Source organism: Rana temporaria, chromosome 11 (assembly GCF_905171775.1).
Source record: "Rana temporaria chromosome 11, aRanTem1.1, whole genome shotgun sequence".
Classification (NCBI taxonomy): Eukaryota; Metazoa; Chordata; class Amphibia; order Anura; family Ranidae; genus Rana; species Rana temporaria.
The window spans coordinates 30,839,354-30,856,590 of NC_053499.1; positions in this window are offsets into that span (position 1 = coordinate 30,839,354).

A 17,237-nucleotide genomic window follows, 5' to 3' on the forward strand; every position below is an offset into this window, starting at 1 on the left:
TGAGGACAGGACCTCTTCCCGACAACCCTTGCCATTGGTTGTCGGGGTATGCGGGCGGGGGCTTATCGGAATCTGGGGGCCCCCTTATTAAAGGGGCCCCCAGATACCGGCCCCCCACCCTAAGTGAATGGATATGGGGTACATCGTACCCCTATCCATTCACCTGGAGGCCAAAAAGTCAAAAGTTAATAAACACACAACACAAGGCTTTTTAAAATATTTTATTATTCTGCTCCGGACGCCCCCCCTGTCTTCGTTATTAGCTCAATTACCAGGGGGGGCTTCTTCTTCCGCTCTCCGGGGGTCTTCTCCCGCTCTCCGGGGGGGGATTCTTCTTCCGCCTCTCCGGGGGGGGGCTTCTCCGGACTCCGGGGGTCTTCTTCCATCTTCTCCCCTCTTCCGCTCTTGACTCGGCGAACCCCGGTTCTTCTGCAGCTGTCCGGTGCCTTCTTCTTCAGCGCTGGCTGCCTGCTATGTTTGTGTGTTAGCTCGATTTCAAACAGGCAGCCAGCGCGGTCTTCTGTGGCGTCAGGGTCTTCTCTTCCTTTCTTCCGATGTTGCCTCGTCGCCTGTTGTCGCTGTAATGATGGAAGCGCGCCTTGCATCACATTTATATAGGCATCACCGTCCCATCATGCTCCGGTAGGTACCCACGTGGTGGGTGCCTACCCACGTGCACCCACCACGTGGGTACCTGCCGGAGCATGATGGGACGGTGATGCCTATATAAATGTGATGCAAGGCGCGCTTCCATCATTACAGCGACAACAGGCGACGAGGCAACATCGGAAGAAAGGAAGAGAAGACCCTGACGCCACAGAAGAAGACCGCGCTGGCTGCCTGTTTTGAAATCGAGCTAACACACAAACATAGCAGGCAGCCAGCGCTGAAGAAGAAGGCACCGGACAGCTGCAGAAGAACCGGGGTTCGCGAGTCAAGAGCGGAAGAGGGGAGAAGATGGAAGAAGACCCCCGGAGTCCGGAGAGCCCCCCCCCGGAGAGCGGAGAGAAGAAACCCCCCCCGGAGAGCGAGAAGACCCCCGGAGAGCGGAAGAAGAAGCCCCCCCTGGTAATTGAGCTAATAACGAAGACAGGGGGGGCGTCCGGAGCAGAATAATAAAATATTTTAAAAAGCCTTGTGTTGTGTGTTTATTAACTTTTACTTTTTGCCTCCAGGTGAATGGATAGGGGTACGATGTACCCCATATCCATTCACTTAGGGTGGGGGGCCGGTATCTGGGGGCCCCCTTATTAAAGGGGACTCCCAGATTCCGATAAGCCCCCGCCCGCATACCCGACAACCAATGGCAAGGGTTGTCGGGAAGAGGTCCTGTCCTCATCAACATGGGGACAGGGTGCTCTGGGGTGGGGGGGCCCGCAGTGCGCCCCCCTGCCCCAGAGCACCCAACCCCCCCATGTTGAGGGCATGCGGCCTGGCACGGCTCAGGAGGGGGGGGGGGGGCGCCCGCCCGCCCCACCCCCTTCCTGGCTGGCCGGGTAGCGTGCTTTGGATACGGGTCTGGTATGGATTGTAGGGGACCCCCTACGTCGATTTTTCGGCGTAGGGGGGGTCCCCTTACAACCCATTACCAGACTAAGGGCCTGGTATGCTCCTGGGGGGGAACCCATGCCGGTTTTGTTTTTTACAAATTGACGTGGAGTTCTCCCTCGGGAAAGCATACCAAATTGCCGTCGCTGCAATGGGCCTTTACAAGGTGTGACTAACTTTACACTTTGTAAAACGAGCCCTAATTTTACACTTGCAAAATAACACTTTACGGCGCAAAAAGGAAGCTAGAAAGCTTTGTGGATCGCCTTAAGTGCTAATTTGCATACTAGCAACGGCATTTCGACTCGAAATGCCCCCAGCGGCGATGCGGTACTGCATCCTAAAATTAAGGGCAGTGTAATTCAATTACACATGCCGGATCTTCTGTGTAACTTTGGAAAAAGCCTTTTTGAGGATCGTTCCAAAGTTACACACAGACTGAACAGCAGTTAAGTCGGAGTATCTCTTTTGAGGATAACCCCCACATTCTTTCAGTTCCATTCAAGCTTAACAATTTTAGCTCTTGTATCTCTATACCCTTATTGGATGAGAGCAATTTTTTACGTTTCCCAAACTGGACCTATTTATTAGGAGATATATCATAGCAAGATAACAAAGTAATACATACAATGGCCCAGATTCAAGTAGAATCGCGCAATATTTGCGTGGGGCAAAGAGCAAATTTTTTCTCTGCGCCCACGCAAATATTGCGCGTTTGCCCGCGATTCACGGAGCAGTTGCTCCGTAAATTGCGCGGGCAATATGCTAAGCACCGGGCGCAAGGCTGCCTAATGTAAATGATCCCGCCGGGGGCGGGAATCATTTAAATTAGGCGCGCTCTCCGCCCGAGCGAACAGCGCATGCTCCGTCTGGAAACTTTCCCGACGTGCATTGCGGCAAATGACGTCGCAAGGACGTCATTTGCTTGTAAGTAACGTGAATGTCGTCCAGCGCCATTCACGGTTCACTTACGTAAACGACGTTAAATTGGAACGTCGCGAGCGGGAGGCGCAGCTATACTTTAGCATTGGCTGCGCCTGCTATTAGCAGGAGCAACCTTATGCTAAAGGGCGCCGTACGGAAACTCCGTACCTTGCGTACGCAGGGCCCGCGCAACTTTTTGTGAATCGGTGGTAGTATGCAATTTGCATACTACACGCCAATCACAAAGGCCGCGCCCCCTAGCGGCCTACGCAGAATGCAGCCTGGGATGTGAAGGCATAAGGAGGCTTATGTTTGTCACATCCTAGGCTGCATTCGGTGTAACGAGGTTCCTGAATCAGGAGCACTCGTTACACCGGAGCACGTAAAGATCTTGCGCCGCGCAACTATGGTTGCACGGGCGCAAGTGCTTCTTGAATCTGGGCCATAGTGGGTTCATTTACTGTAATAAAGGTTAATAGGCTGTTCATATTGGATGGGAATTTTTACTTTGTAAGGGAAATTTCCCATAGCTTAGTAAATGTGGTTAAAGTTGTTGTAAACCCTTTAACCTACAGGTAAGCCTAGATTAAGGCTTACCTGTAGGTGCTTGAAATACCTCCTAAACCTCCACGGTTTAGAAGATATTTACAAAAACCATGGGTGTCGATGTCTACGGAAAGCAGACGCACTTTAGCAACGGCGATCGTGCTGTTCCTAAAGGAGGCAGTGCCGTGACTGGTGGCTCCCGCACACATGCACAGGAATGACGTAATCGCGGCTCTGCCAATCACAGCGCCGAGCCGCGATACCCGGAAGTAACACCCGGGAGAGATGTCTGCCGCCCGAGCGGTGTAAGAGGACGGCTGTGGGGGCTTCACTCTGAGGTGGGTATTACATAATGAGCTAGTATGCTATGCATACTAGCTCCTTATGCCTTTGTCTTGCAGGTGGTGCAAGTGGGTTTACTTCCTCTTTAGAGGTCACTTAGCAAAAAAATAACTTGTTTTTGTACTTGTCTTATGTACCGAAACCGTACTTGTCATATGTTACCGAAACGTTGCCTCCTTTGCCATTGCCAGTGTGAAATGTACTACTTTGATTACTTCCATTGTACTGATTTTGTACCATGCCTTTAGCTGGCCATACACGTTTTTTTATCCCAAAAGAATTTTCTTTCGAAAATCGTATCAAAGAATTTTCGTATGAATTTCGCACCATTAGTGGGCTGCAGCAACAGCCGATTTTTGTGCGGAAATCAAATTTGAGGAATCAGACATGTTGGAAATTTTTTGAAAAACAAACGATTTTCTAATCAATGATGGGAGAATCTTGAGAGAAATGTAATAGAAAAAAAAAGCGGCATGTGCAAGAAAAGAAAATTCCCAGAGAGAAAAGAATATTCCCGGCAATGAAAATTGTTTTCTGTAGCAACATGAAGGCTTGGTCGGCCGAATTTCGAAATCAATGGTGGCATCATCAGATCACAAAAATAACGAACTTTTTTTATTTTTTAAAAGAAAAATTGTTCGAAAATTCGACCATGTATGGCCTGCTTTAGTTTAAAAAAAGGAACATTCTGTTTGTTAAAAAAAAGTTGTTTCTGAAACATCAAGTTTTAAAAATGTTCTATATTTCAGCCCATCGCAAAGTGCAGAACAATGCCATGTGTGTTGCGTTAGTAGACATTTTATTCAACAATAAATCACTTGTTTGTTATCACCTGTCCTAAAATTGATAATAGATCACAAATTCACTTGAATGGGCTGCTCTATGTGTGAAAATGTCCCAAAGAAGCTCCAGAACTTTTTTTACAACAGAGCATGGTACATTTTCTGCTGTCCTTTGTACTGGGTTTGCATGTGCCACATGGCAAACGTATACCTTCTGGACATGGCATCGCCTGTCATAGTGGACATACCTCAAATAGAAACCATAGAAATGGAACACACCCCTGCACCTGTATAGCACACTGCAGCTAACTTCACACATGGCAGGGTCCAGTGCCTTAAGCAAACTTTACATGCCAGTCCCACACTATGGTGTCCGGGTGCAATCCCTGAGGTACAAACTGAGGGTAACCAATCCGGTAATGCAACGCAATAAGCAGTGAGATGTTGATAAAAGATTCAGATGAAAAAACGTCATGGATTTAAAAATATATATAACTCTCCAGAGGAGAACAAGTTCATCGCCTAAGGACACTAGCAAAAACGACAGTGTCATGGAGTAGGCAGGGTTAATTACGCCCTAGGGGCAGGCCTAGCAAAATATTTGACAGTGTCCAATCACCTTAGGGTAGCAACACATAATCCATGGTTTATGAACACAAGTCCTGTGTCCTGTACTGTATGTTTGACATATCCTCTTTATCCAGTGGCGGTGTGTCCATAGTAGGCGCAGAAGCGTCACCCCCTCTCTACTGTACACACTTACTCAACAATACATAGATTCATGCATTGCATGAATCTATGTATTGTCGCCTCTGCCGCCCACTCTTCAGTTGGCCCGCCCCCTGTTGATCGCCGGCCATCTGAATAACACTGGTGGGTGTGTTTTGGAAGTGTCTATCAGAGCCAGCAGCCTGTGGGCTCTAATCGGCTTCCAAATGGTTAACCACAGGGCGCACAGGGTGTGCGTTTCCCTGGTTAACACTGACACGTGTCTCAGCCAATCAGGTTCACACGGGTCTGGTTGCTGGTCACCTGATTGGCTGAAGCGACATCGAGGGCGGGAGAAAACATTGAGGGATCGTGGAGGAGGATGGCTGACCCGAGAAAGGTAAGTGCCAGGGAGGGGGGGGGGGGGGGCGCAAACTGACGGAATTTTGGTGCAAACTGGTGGCATTTTACGAGGCAAACTGGCGGCAATTGATGGGCACAGTGGCAACAATTGATGGGCACAGTGGTGACAATTGATGGGCACAGTGGCGACAATTGATCGCACAGTGGCTGCGTTTGATGGCACAGTGGCGACAATTGATGGCACAGTGGCTGCATATGATGGCACAGTGGCTGCATATGATGGCACAGTGGCTGCATATGATGGCACAGTGGCTGTGTTTGATAACACAGTGGCAACTATTAATGGCACAGTGGCTGCATTTGATGGCACAGTGGCCACAATTGATGGCACAGTGGCGACAATTGATGGCACAGTGGCGACGTTTGATGGTACAGTGGCAACGTTTGATGGCACAGTGGCGACAATTGATGGCACAGTGGCTGTGTTTGATGGCACAGTGGTGACAATTGATGGCACAGTGGCTGCGTTTGATGGCACAGTGGCGACAATTGATGGCACAGTGGCTGCGTTTGATGACACAGTGGCTGCATTTGATGGCACAGTGGCGACAATTGATGGGGACAGTGAGGCTGCAATTTATATGGTTTTTTTTTCGTTTGTTTGCGCCCCCCCCCCCAAAAAAAAATGTGAGCACCAGCCGCCACTGTCTTTATAGCTTGTTACGCCTGTGCACTACTGACTTGAATAGGACCATATAGCGAGACTAGAGGTCCTGAATATATAGCTCTCCTAACAGACCAAAGTGATAGATTCTTTTGAAACATATTTTTGAATTGCACATATACCAAAAGATTTGTAAAGAACGACATTCAGTAACTTATTTTAGAAGCTTAGGTGTGATATAAATATTTTATCGGTCCTCTATTTTCTCATGCACTAGCACTTTCTTAATAATAACACAACTAAGCTTTTAACAGTTTTATCAGGTTGTTAAAATAACAAAAGTTATAAATATTTTAAAATAAAGGGTGAGAAATGCGGCAAACACTGCGATCTTTACAAACATTAAACAGGAGTAATATTGTTTAGCTTGCATGGGCTTTATGTACAGATAAAAATATTATTACAATGGGAAAGTGCAGAACCAAAAATCAGATTTGGCCTAGAACCCTAGGTTAGGATAAATATGCTGACACATGTGATTACCAACCTTCAGAAGTAGATATATTGGTTCAGAGATATTTTCATAAATATCACTTTCAAGTGGGTTGTATCATTCAAATATATATACTATAAAGCAGTGTTTCTCAGCCAGGGTGCCAGGCATTCCTGGGGTGCAATGGTGTCCCTCTCATGTGTTTTTTTATATTTTGTATTTAGCATTCATTCGCGGAGGGCAACCTCTTACCTGGCTAGAGGTTGCCAGGTTTCGGGAGCAGTTCCAGAGCACAACAAACACAGGTTCAGTCTAGGGCACAGGTGTCAAACACAAGGCCCGCGGGCCGAATCCGGCCCTCCGGGCTATTTAATGTGGCCTTTGCACCTCTCCTGCAGCTGCAGAAGAACTCCAGCTCTCCTCTGGTCCTACTCCAGACCCTTACTTTCTTCCCAGTAGCAGCATAAGGAAAGGGGGGTGCACTGTGATGTAAGGGAGAGTGGGGGGCTCAACTTCTGATGGTGGGGTGGCTCTTGACATCCAATGTAAGGGGAGGGGATGCACTGGACATCTAATCTTACAGATACAACCGGCCCTTTTGAGGGCAATCATAATGTTGATGCGGCCCAGGATGAAATTGAGTTTGACACCCATGGTCTAGGGCAGTGATGGAGAACCTTGGCACCCCAGATGTTTTGGAACTACATTTCCCATGATGCTCAACTACACTGGAGAGTGCATGAGCATCATGGGAAATGTAGTTCTAAAACATCTGGGGTGCCAAGGTTCGCCATCACTGGTCTAGGGGATGTCCCTTTATAGATTTATTGCAGTAATTGAACAGGAGAGAGGGATGAGGTGTGACAAACCCAACCGGGACAGGGCACTTTTGGAGGGGACTAGGGGCTAGCTTTCTACCCACTGATTATGGGCCATGGAGGAGACTGGAAATTATGTCTGCTTTTCCTGGTCAGAGCATTAAAAAGAGCTCAGTTCTGCCTCTGATCCCATGGAGAGAGCAGATCATTCTCTAATGATGGACAACAACGTGATGGATGCCAAGAGCAAGGCTTAGATTAAAGGGGTTGTAAAGGTTTGTTTTTTATTTTCGAAATAGGTTCCTTTAACCTCCCTGGCGGTATGATTCTTTCAGAAAAAAGGTGCTGAAAGCGGTACCATTATTTGCAAGGAAATTTGGCGTTTTATATTGTAGGTCTGTAATTTTTAGAAATAACTCACTTAAATCTGACCAAACAAGATTCTAGTAGGCATCCCGGGTATGACATTTTTTAAAAACAAAATTATAAATTATAATATAATAAATAATTATAAATAATTATAACAAGTAATAATAAAAATGATTCAATAATGTAATCAAATCAAAATCACTGAAATTTGCTCAGTTGCAGAATTGTCGCTGTCATTATTTTATTTTTTTATGACGAATTTCCCCACAAATCGCTATCACACAATTCTGCAAGTGATTATAATTTATTATCGCTGTTTTTTAGCTGCTCTAAAACAATTTTTGACAAAAAGGGACACTTTTAGTTGCTATGGACAATCTACAGTTTGCAGGCAGAAAGAACAGTTTTTATTATATAAAAGTACATGTAGGACACTGGGCAGACCACTAGGGACAAAGGGGTGTGTATTTTTTACATACAGTACTGTAATCTATAAGATTACAGTATACTGTATGTAATGTGTTTGTTTACATTTTTGAATTTGGCGCCGTTCTCCGCTCCCGTGCGTCGTAACGTCGCAGGGAACGGAGATCGGCGTCACACAGAGGCACTGTGTGAATCAAGCGAGGTCCCGCTCGCTCGCACAGCGCGGTGGCATCGCTGGATCCAGGGACAAGGTAAGTAAACACTCCCTGTGGATCCAGCGAGGCGAGCCCGAGTCTGACTCAGGGTTACCGATCGCAGCAGGAAAATCTAACCCCGAGTCAGACTCGGGAATACCGCCAGGCAGGTTAAGCTAGTGCATTGTTGGTTCACTTACCTTTTCTTTCGATTTCCCTTCTAAATGTTTTTTTTATTTGTCTGAATTTCTCACTTCCTGTTTCTCCTCAGTAAGCTTGCCCCCATTATCCAAGCAGTTCTGGCTGGGGGTTAGTCAGTGTGCTCGCCCCCTCCGAGCATAACCAGAGACTAACCCCCAGCAAGAACAGCTCGGATGATGGGGGCACATTCTGCTTTCCACCATGCAAAACGGCTCAGATGCTGGTGGAAAGCAAGAAGAGGAGTGACAGGAAATGGCATTTTCAAACCCGGATTACTGTATTTTGGAAGTCAAAAGGAAAAACGAGGTAAGTGATATTTAAATGCTCTAGCTTACCGCAATCAATTGATCTAATAAAAAACGAACCTTTAATGGTCAGAGGAAATATGATGGTCCTACTGCAGACTTGGAGTAGCTTCTCCGTTTGCGGTAGAAATATTTACTAATAATCTCAAGAAATCTGTGAAGATAAATGAATTCCACTTTTTCAGACTGCTGGAACATTGTTTGAGTCTTGTCTTATGATGACTTCTCTAGTGGACAGATTACAAAAGTAAAAGTTGGTTAATAAGATTTGGATAGCCCGGGGTCTGCTTTCTGGGAAACTGGTACCAAACTGTCTGGGTGGGCACTGACCTGAGTCACCTAGGCTTGTCTACGTGACTAGTTGTTAATTAGCTTACTGTTAATTAGATCACTATTAGCTGTTAAGCCTAGTACACACTAGTAGTTTTACTTCTTTCAACCCAGCAGGGCTGAACAGAAAAAAACTGACAGTTTCAGAGGAGCCGCTCTACTAACCATGCTGTGAGCGCTGATCTGGAGCTGATCGGCAGACCTTTTCCAGGCATGCCCCTTCAACAGAAGCAGGCCGATCGGCTAACTTCTGTCAGACGGACCCCAATACACACGGGCCGAATGTCCGCCCGTTTATTTTGAACTAGCTGATACCGCCCCAACAGTTGGCCCGTGTGTACTAGGCTTAGTTGCTAGCTATTGATTAGCTTACTGTTTATGTTTATGTTAGTTGTTCATGTACTGTTAGATGTTCTAATGATATTACTGTTTAAAGTTTGCATTGTTTAGGATAATATGATCAAGCTCTTATCTGATTTTGTGTGGTATATTTTCTGTGTGAGTTTACAATAAAGTCAGTTCCAGTTTGGCATGTTATATGAGAAGGTTAGAGACTGTAGGAATGTTATATGAGAAGGTTAGAGGCTGTATGCATGCTACAGGAGAAGGTTAGAGACGGTAGGCATGTTATATGAGAAGGTTAGAGACTGTAGGCATGTTATAGGAGAAGGTTAGAGACTGTAGACATGTTATAGGAGAAGGTTAGAGACTGTAGGCATGCTACAGGAGAAGGTTAGAGACTGTAGACATGTTATAGGAGAAGGTTAGAGACTGTAGGCATGCTACAGGAGAAGGTTAGAGACTGTAGGCATGTTATATGAGAAGGTTAGAGACAGTAGGCATGTTAGATGAGAAGGTTAGAGCCAGTAGGCATGTTATATGAGAAGGTTAGAGATAGTAGGCATGTTATATGAGAAGGTTAGAGACAGTAGGCATGTTATATCAGAAGGTTAGAGACTATATGCATGTTACAGGAGAAGGTCAGAAACTGCAGGCATGCTACAGGAGAAGGTCAAAGACTGAACACATGTTCATGAGAAGGTCATAAACCATAGACATGTTATAGGAGAAGGCCTAGAGACTGTAGACATGTTATAGGAGATTGTCAGAGACCGTTGACATATTACAAAGGAAGGTCAGAGACTGTAGACCTGTTACAGGAGAAGGACAGAGCCTGTGGGCATGTTATAGGAGATGTTCAGCGACTGTACACAGGTTTCAGAAGAAGGTTGGAGACTGTAGACATGTTACAAGAGATAATTAGAAACTAAGGACGTGCTACAGGAGACAATCAAAGGCTGGGGTTATGTTCCATAAGACTGGCATTATGGTCCGTCACAAATTATTGCTCCCATGTCTGTCTTTCCTACAACCCCCTTAAAAATGATTGGTGTCACATTTGATATGTAGCGCCCCCTTGCTTTCAGCATGGGCACTACGCCTAAATTTAGTGGGGAAGGGAGAGTTACCTTGCTCCCTTCCAGTGTTTGTTTAAATTTGGGACCTCTGTCATTCTGGAAATGTCCACTGGGTCGGGGAGTGCAATGCCACCCCTGGCCGGCAGCTGGCGCCAGAGGGGTTCTAGCAGAGCAGATCTTCTCTCAGCAGCCAATTAAAGGATGTTTTCCCTCGCAGGGCATGCTGGGGGAGGGTATATTTGGAACGGAGGTCATGTGTTGAGGGCCTTTTTCTTCTTCCCGCGGGGTCCCCCTTCCAGGTGCGTTACCCACCTTCAGGGTAAGTGCATCCATGGACCCCGCCGGCGCGGCCCACCTGGCCAGAGCTGAACTCGGCAGCGAATCTCATCCTGATGAGAGAAGGGACCTCAGCGTTCCACTGGGTTCCAAGACCTATTGAAAGAATCCCAGCCTGGGATCGGGTGTCCGGATCACTGACAGGTATGCTCGCTGTCATCCGGGGACCATTCATAGAAAAGACTACTGGGAGGATTCTCTTTCGTTATTCACTCAAGTCCTCTATTGAAATTTGCCCGTGGCAGGGGCCCTAGAGACAGGTCTGTGTGAGAGACCTGTTCCTCCCAGTATTATCCTAAGTGACGCTCCGGCTGCCAGACCTATCATAGGGGTCTGTCCGGGGGTACTTCACCCACTTAGAGTAGAGTGGCGACGTGTGACCAAATTGGTTCAATGCAGAGCAGTGTATTGCTCAGTTCTACATCCAGGCCTAATACCACATGGTTCTCTTCTCTTCCTTCATCAACTTTGACCTCCCTAAATTGTGTTGATGTTGGCCGTGTTTGGCCTGGGCAATAAAGCATTGAAAACCTTTTATTGAATGTCTGGACCTCCACTCACTGTTGCTATTCTCACCGTTACACCCCTAGACACTGCCAGGGTAACTTAGTAGGCCGATTCCCAAATCAACCAGCGGCTCCTTCGGGGGTAGCGCTACAGATATTTTTCACAGCATGTTCAGAGAAAAAAATACAGTGGAACCTCGGATTGTGAGTAATGCGGTTAACGAGCGCTTCGCAATACGAGAACATTATTTTTAAAAATCCTGACTCGGTTTGCGAGTGTTGTCTCGCAAAATGAGCAGGATTCAAGCCAAAGCAGTGAGCAGTACCGCGTTTGGCCTAAGGTGGAGGGCGCCGGACTCGAGCGGAGCCAATCGGAGCCGTTCGGAAATGCCCGGAAAACCTCAGAAATACTCTGTTCCCAAGCCTTTCTGAGGTTTTCTAAATCAGCCAAGCTGTCCTTTTTGGGTGTTTCCCAGGCTCTCCGGTGCTCCCCACCTCTGGCCACATGCGTTAATGCATGCCACAAAAATGTAAGGGGTGTACTCACTTTTGTGAGATACTGTGTGTGTATATATATATATATACACATGCACGTGTGTTTGAACTTTGGGGGGTGCACACCCTAATGCAATAGGCTGTGCACACCTATGGTGCCTATGTTCATTCACCTTGTTCTTGCTGTACGTAGGAACGTATCCACCCTCTCCTGAGTTGGACATAGTTCACTTAGAGCAGTTCACATGACAGCAATGACCATGAACTAGTTGTTTAAAAAAAAACTGAAGTGAGGGGGGGGAAAGAAGAGGTATGGAAGCTCATGAAAAATGTTACAAGGAGGCATAAAAACACAGTAAGAAATAATTTAATGAAAAGTAGATTACAGGGCCATTAAGTAGGGGATGTGTATAGATTATTTTTGGAGAATAATTTGTAATTTATCTATTGCTATATATGCTCCAACATGGAGACTCTCAGGCCCGGATTCACAAAGCACTTACGCCGACGTATCTCGAGATACGCAGCGTAAGTGTAAATATGCGCCGTCGTATCTGTGCGTCGTGCCCACAAAACTAGATACGCCTGAAAATAGGCTTCCTACGACCGACGTAACTTGCCTACGCCGTCGTATCGTGGGCGCATATTTACGCATATTTACGCCGGGCGCATTTGCCGCTCCCATAGATTTTCAAATTTCAAATCAAATAAATTTCACAAACGTAGTTGCGCCCGGCGCATCATATACGCGGTTTGCCGGCGTCCGGCGTAAAGTTATTCCCCATATAGGAGGCGCAACTCATGCAAAGGTATGGACCAGGGAACACAAGCCGTCTCTTTTGTCGTTTACGTTGTACGTGAATATGACTAGGCGTAGGTTACGTTCACGTCGTAGGCAGTGATTCGACGTATCGTAGGCAGTTGTTTCGACGTGATTCTGAGCATGCGCACTGGGATGCGGCCACGGGACGGCGCATGCGCCGTTCATTTTAAGTACTTCTATGGCGCTTGGCCCATCATTTGCATGGGGTCACGCCTCATTAGCATGGCTCACGCCCACTTCCACCTACACTGGCTTACGCCGAGGAAACCCAGCGTATCTTTAAGAGCGAGTGGGAGCAAATACTTTGTGAATCCAGTGCTTGCCTCTGTGTGCTGCGCCGGCGTAGCGTAAAAGAGATACGCTACGGCGGCATAAATATGTGCCGATGTATGTGAATCCGGGCCTCATAGATTAGAGTTGGGATTGCAGTGTACAGAAGGGCCTTGATGAGGCAGTGCAGCTTCCACAGTTCAAAAATGGTACTGAATATTTTCACTCCCTGACATTGTTAAATCCATATCCAGAAATAATTTACCTCCTTTATATATAAAGCTTTATCCTAATTTTCCATTTCCTTGATAATGTCAACTACACAATAATATGAAATATTATTACCACTGCATTTTCCATAGTTTCCACTAGGTGTCACTTTATGATTGCCTATTAATTTTAGGCCTAAACCTTATTATTTGCTTGTGTTACTCAAAAAGGCACATAGAAGAGAATAGGTTATCTTAGCCAACTGTTTCTTGTATGTTGGGCTGTTTTAAAGTTAATTATCCAAATCTATTGTCAACATATTCTTTAATTTATTTAACTGTGTTTAAAATACTATGATGACTTAACACCCCCCACAGATCAAACAACATAAAAAAGAAACAAAAAATAGCTGATGTTTGTCACAGTGTTAAAAAGATAAATATGCCATTTTATGATTTTTTTTTGTTTTTGCAGGCACAATATCAAAAATGCTAATTCATTTTTTTTTAAATGTTCTAATTATTTTCTAAAAAAGTCTAAACATGATTTCTATGCACTTAAGTCCTAATACAACCTGTCAGTGAAGACGTTTCGATGTCTTGATTACATTTAAAGCAGCCAAGTTTTTTTTTTTTTAAAGAAGAGGCTCCAATTTGGATTTAGACAAAAGAACCGCTTACGTGATTGTCTTGTCTTAGCTATCATACAGCAAGAAGTCACACCGACATGCCAAAACTGCAACAAACACTGTCATTTCACCAGCAAGAGACTGGGATGCTACTGAAAGGAAGGTTTTTATCTCCCCTTGGTCAAATTATAGCATCTCTTAGAAGGTAATCATTTGGATTCTCGCTTATGTGTCTTGTAATGTGTCATTTATACCACGTAGGCATCATATCCAATTGGTTGGGATGGATGGGTTGATGGTGGTCAAAAGCTTAGCACCTGGTGAAATGTTGTACTGGGATATAATTAGATTGCATGTGGCTGCTTGCAACAAGAAGGTAATGCCCAAACAGAACAGAAATGCCCATCATTAGTCAGCGTTGGCATAAGCTGGCTGCCTATGTTGCAATCTGAATATACGATCTCCCTTAGATTTACCAAAATGTTGTAATTCAAGGGCCAAATGATCCATCCACCCATTCAATTGATACCCATTCAGGCGGGCACTTGCACTAAATAGTAATGAGTAAATCGATTGTGAAATCTGATTGCAATGTGTTTGGTCAGCTTTATTTACCACTTGCCTGGCACAGGCAGGCAAAGCAATGATCCCGCAAACTCGATGTTCGCTGGCGGCCCGCGATTGCCACCTGGAGCTGCAGATCGGGAGATGCCTTTGTAAACAAGGGGGAAGATTCAGATAGGTCAGCGGATCTTTATCTGATTTACGTTACGCCGCCCGCAAGTTTTTCAGGCAAGTGCTTTATTCAGAAAGCACTTAGCTGTAAAGTTGCGGCGGCGTATCGTAAATCCCCCGGCGGAATTCAAATTTGCCGGGTAGGGGGCGTTTAAAATTTAAATCAGGCGTGTCCCCGCGCGAACGAACTGCGCATGCGCCGTCCGTAAACTTTCCCAGCGTGCATTGCTCCAAATGACGTCGCAAGGACGTCATTGGTTTCAACGTGAGCGTAACTTACGTCCAGCTCTTTTCTGAATAGACTTACGCAAACGACGTAAAATTTCAAAACTTGGCGCGGGAACGACGGCCATACTTAACATAGGATACCCCTCACATAGCAGGGGTAACTATACGCCGGAAAAAGCCGAACGCAAACGACATAAAAAAAATGTGCCGGGCGGTCGTTCGTTTCTGAATCGGCGTAAATCCTCATTTGCATATTCGTCGCGTACAAAAACCGAAACGCCACCTAGCGGCCGGCCTGGAATTGCAGCCTAAGTCCCGACGGTGTAAGTCACTTACACCTGTCGGATCTTAGGGATATCTATGCGTAACTGATTCTATGAATCAGCCGCATTGATACGACTGACGCAACTCAGAGATACAACGGCGTATCAGGAGATACGCAGTTTTCAAGACAGGAAAACCGCCGGCAATCCCTATGGGAAACACTGCGGTGGAGCATACACACGGCCAGGTTTCCTGACCAAAGTTCTCATGGCAGTTTTCCTGTCAGGAAAACCGTCCGTGTGTAGGGGGAAAAAGCTACCGAGCAGGTTCTCGGTTCTCCCCTCGGTTTTCCCACCAGACTTTTTACCGCCAGGAAAACCGATCGTGTATACAAGGCATTAGAATCACTCCCTAGGACACACTTAACCCCTTGATCGCCGTCTAGTGTTTAACCCCTTCCCTGACAGTGTCATTTACACAGCAATCAGTGCATTTTTATAGTTTTATTTTTAAAAGTGTCCGATGTGTCCGCCATAACGTCGCCACCATTACTAGTTAAAAAAAAATAATAATAAAAATGCCATAAAACTATCCCCTATTTTGTAGACGCTATAACTTTTGCGCAAACCAATCGATATATGCTTATTGCGATTTTTTACCCCTAAAATTTATAAGAATACGTATTGGCCTAAACTGAGAAAGAAATCTATTTACCGTATTTATCGCCGTATAACACGTGCCGGTGTATAACACGCACACCAATTTAAGAGAGAGGTTTCAGGAAAAAAATACTTTTTTTTTTTAATAAACCACTTTGAAGCAAAATAATGGTATCTGAGCATCAATGCAGCCTGATCTGTGCCCATCTGCAGTCTCAATGCAGCCTGATCTGTGCCCATCTGCAGTCTCAATGCAGCCTGATCTGTGCCCATCTGCTGTCTCAATGCAGCCTGATCTGTGCCCATCTGCAGCTTCAGTGCAGCCTGATCTGTGCCCATCTGCAGCATTGCTCCTCACTGCAGCCTGATTAGTGCCCATCTGCAGCCTATAAATTTACCAAAATGCCCTGCCTGTTCAGTGCCCATCTGCAGTCTCACCTTTCAGTGTCAGATCATCCCTGCTGTCTCTGAGGGAAGAGGGCGAGCGCCACTGAATTACATAGAGCCGCCATCTCCTTCCTGTGTACTCGGCGCTCCATCACTCACAGCCACGCCTCCTGCCCCTGCTCATATGATAGACAGTACAGTGGTCCAATGCGGGGCCAGTAGGCGTGGCTGTGCGTGACGGAGCGCCGGATACACAGGAAGGAGATCACGGCTCTATGTAATTCAGCGGCGCTCACTCCTCTTCCCTCAGACAGCAGGAATCAGCGTATAACACGCACACACGATTTTCCCCTGATTTTAAGGGGAAAACAGTGTGTGTTATAAGCAGATAAATACGTTTTTTTTATTTTTTGGGGATATTTATTATAGTAAAAAGTAAAAAATATTGCTTTTCTTTCAAAATTGTCTGTGTTTTTTGTTTATAGCGCAAAAAATTAAAACCGCAGAGATGATCATATAGCACCGAAAGAAAGCTCTATTTGTGGGAAAAAAAGGACGTAAATTTTGTTTGGGTAAAATGTCGCACGATCGCGCTATTGTCAGTTAAAGCAAAGCAGTGCGAATCAGGGGGTAAATTCTTCCGTGGCTGAAGTGGTTAACAAAGCCAAAGCAAAATACATGACAAAATGTCTCCTGACCTTCTCCCCACCCGAACTGCTCTCATCTCTGCTGGCATCTTCCCCTGGCCAGGAGGAAGTCCAGCTCCTATCTTCAAATGCTGGGGAAAAAAGTGTGGGAACTCCCACTCAAGATCCACCCCCCACCAAAAAAAAAATTATACGATCCACTGTACCACTGTAAGCAAGTTCTTTTTAAATCCGGCAGACCGCAATGTCTCCTGGGAACAATGACAAAAGCTCCCAGGAGACATTGCGGCATCGAGGAAGTGACGGAATATCCGCACACTACCCGATGAATCCATATACAGGAAGCAGCCAGTAACATAAAGGATTACTAAGGTTCGCCTGCCCCTGACAGTGACTAGAGCTGGGCATCGCCGCTTAGTGAAGGATTGGCTCGGGCGGCTCGGCTGCTCTCGGCTGCTCTAGTCCTGCAAAGGGAACTGAGTTCCTGCTGTGAAAAAAGTGCAGGAACTTGAGCCCTGATGCAGAACAGGCCTATTTGGATAGGTTTCTAGTAATTTTCTCTGGTTATCACAGCGCTTAAATTCCTCTTGCCTTCCTGGTTCTTGATCTGGCCTGTCT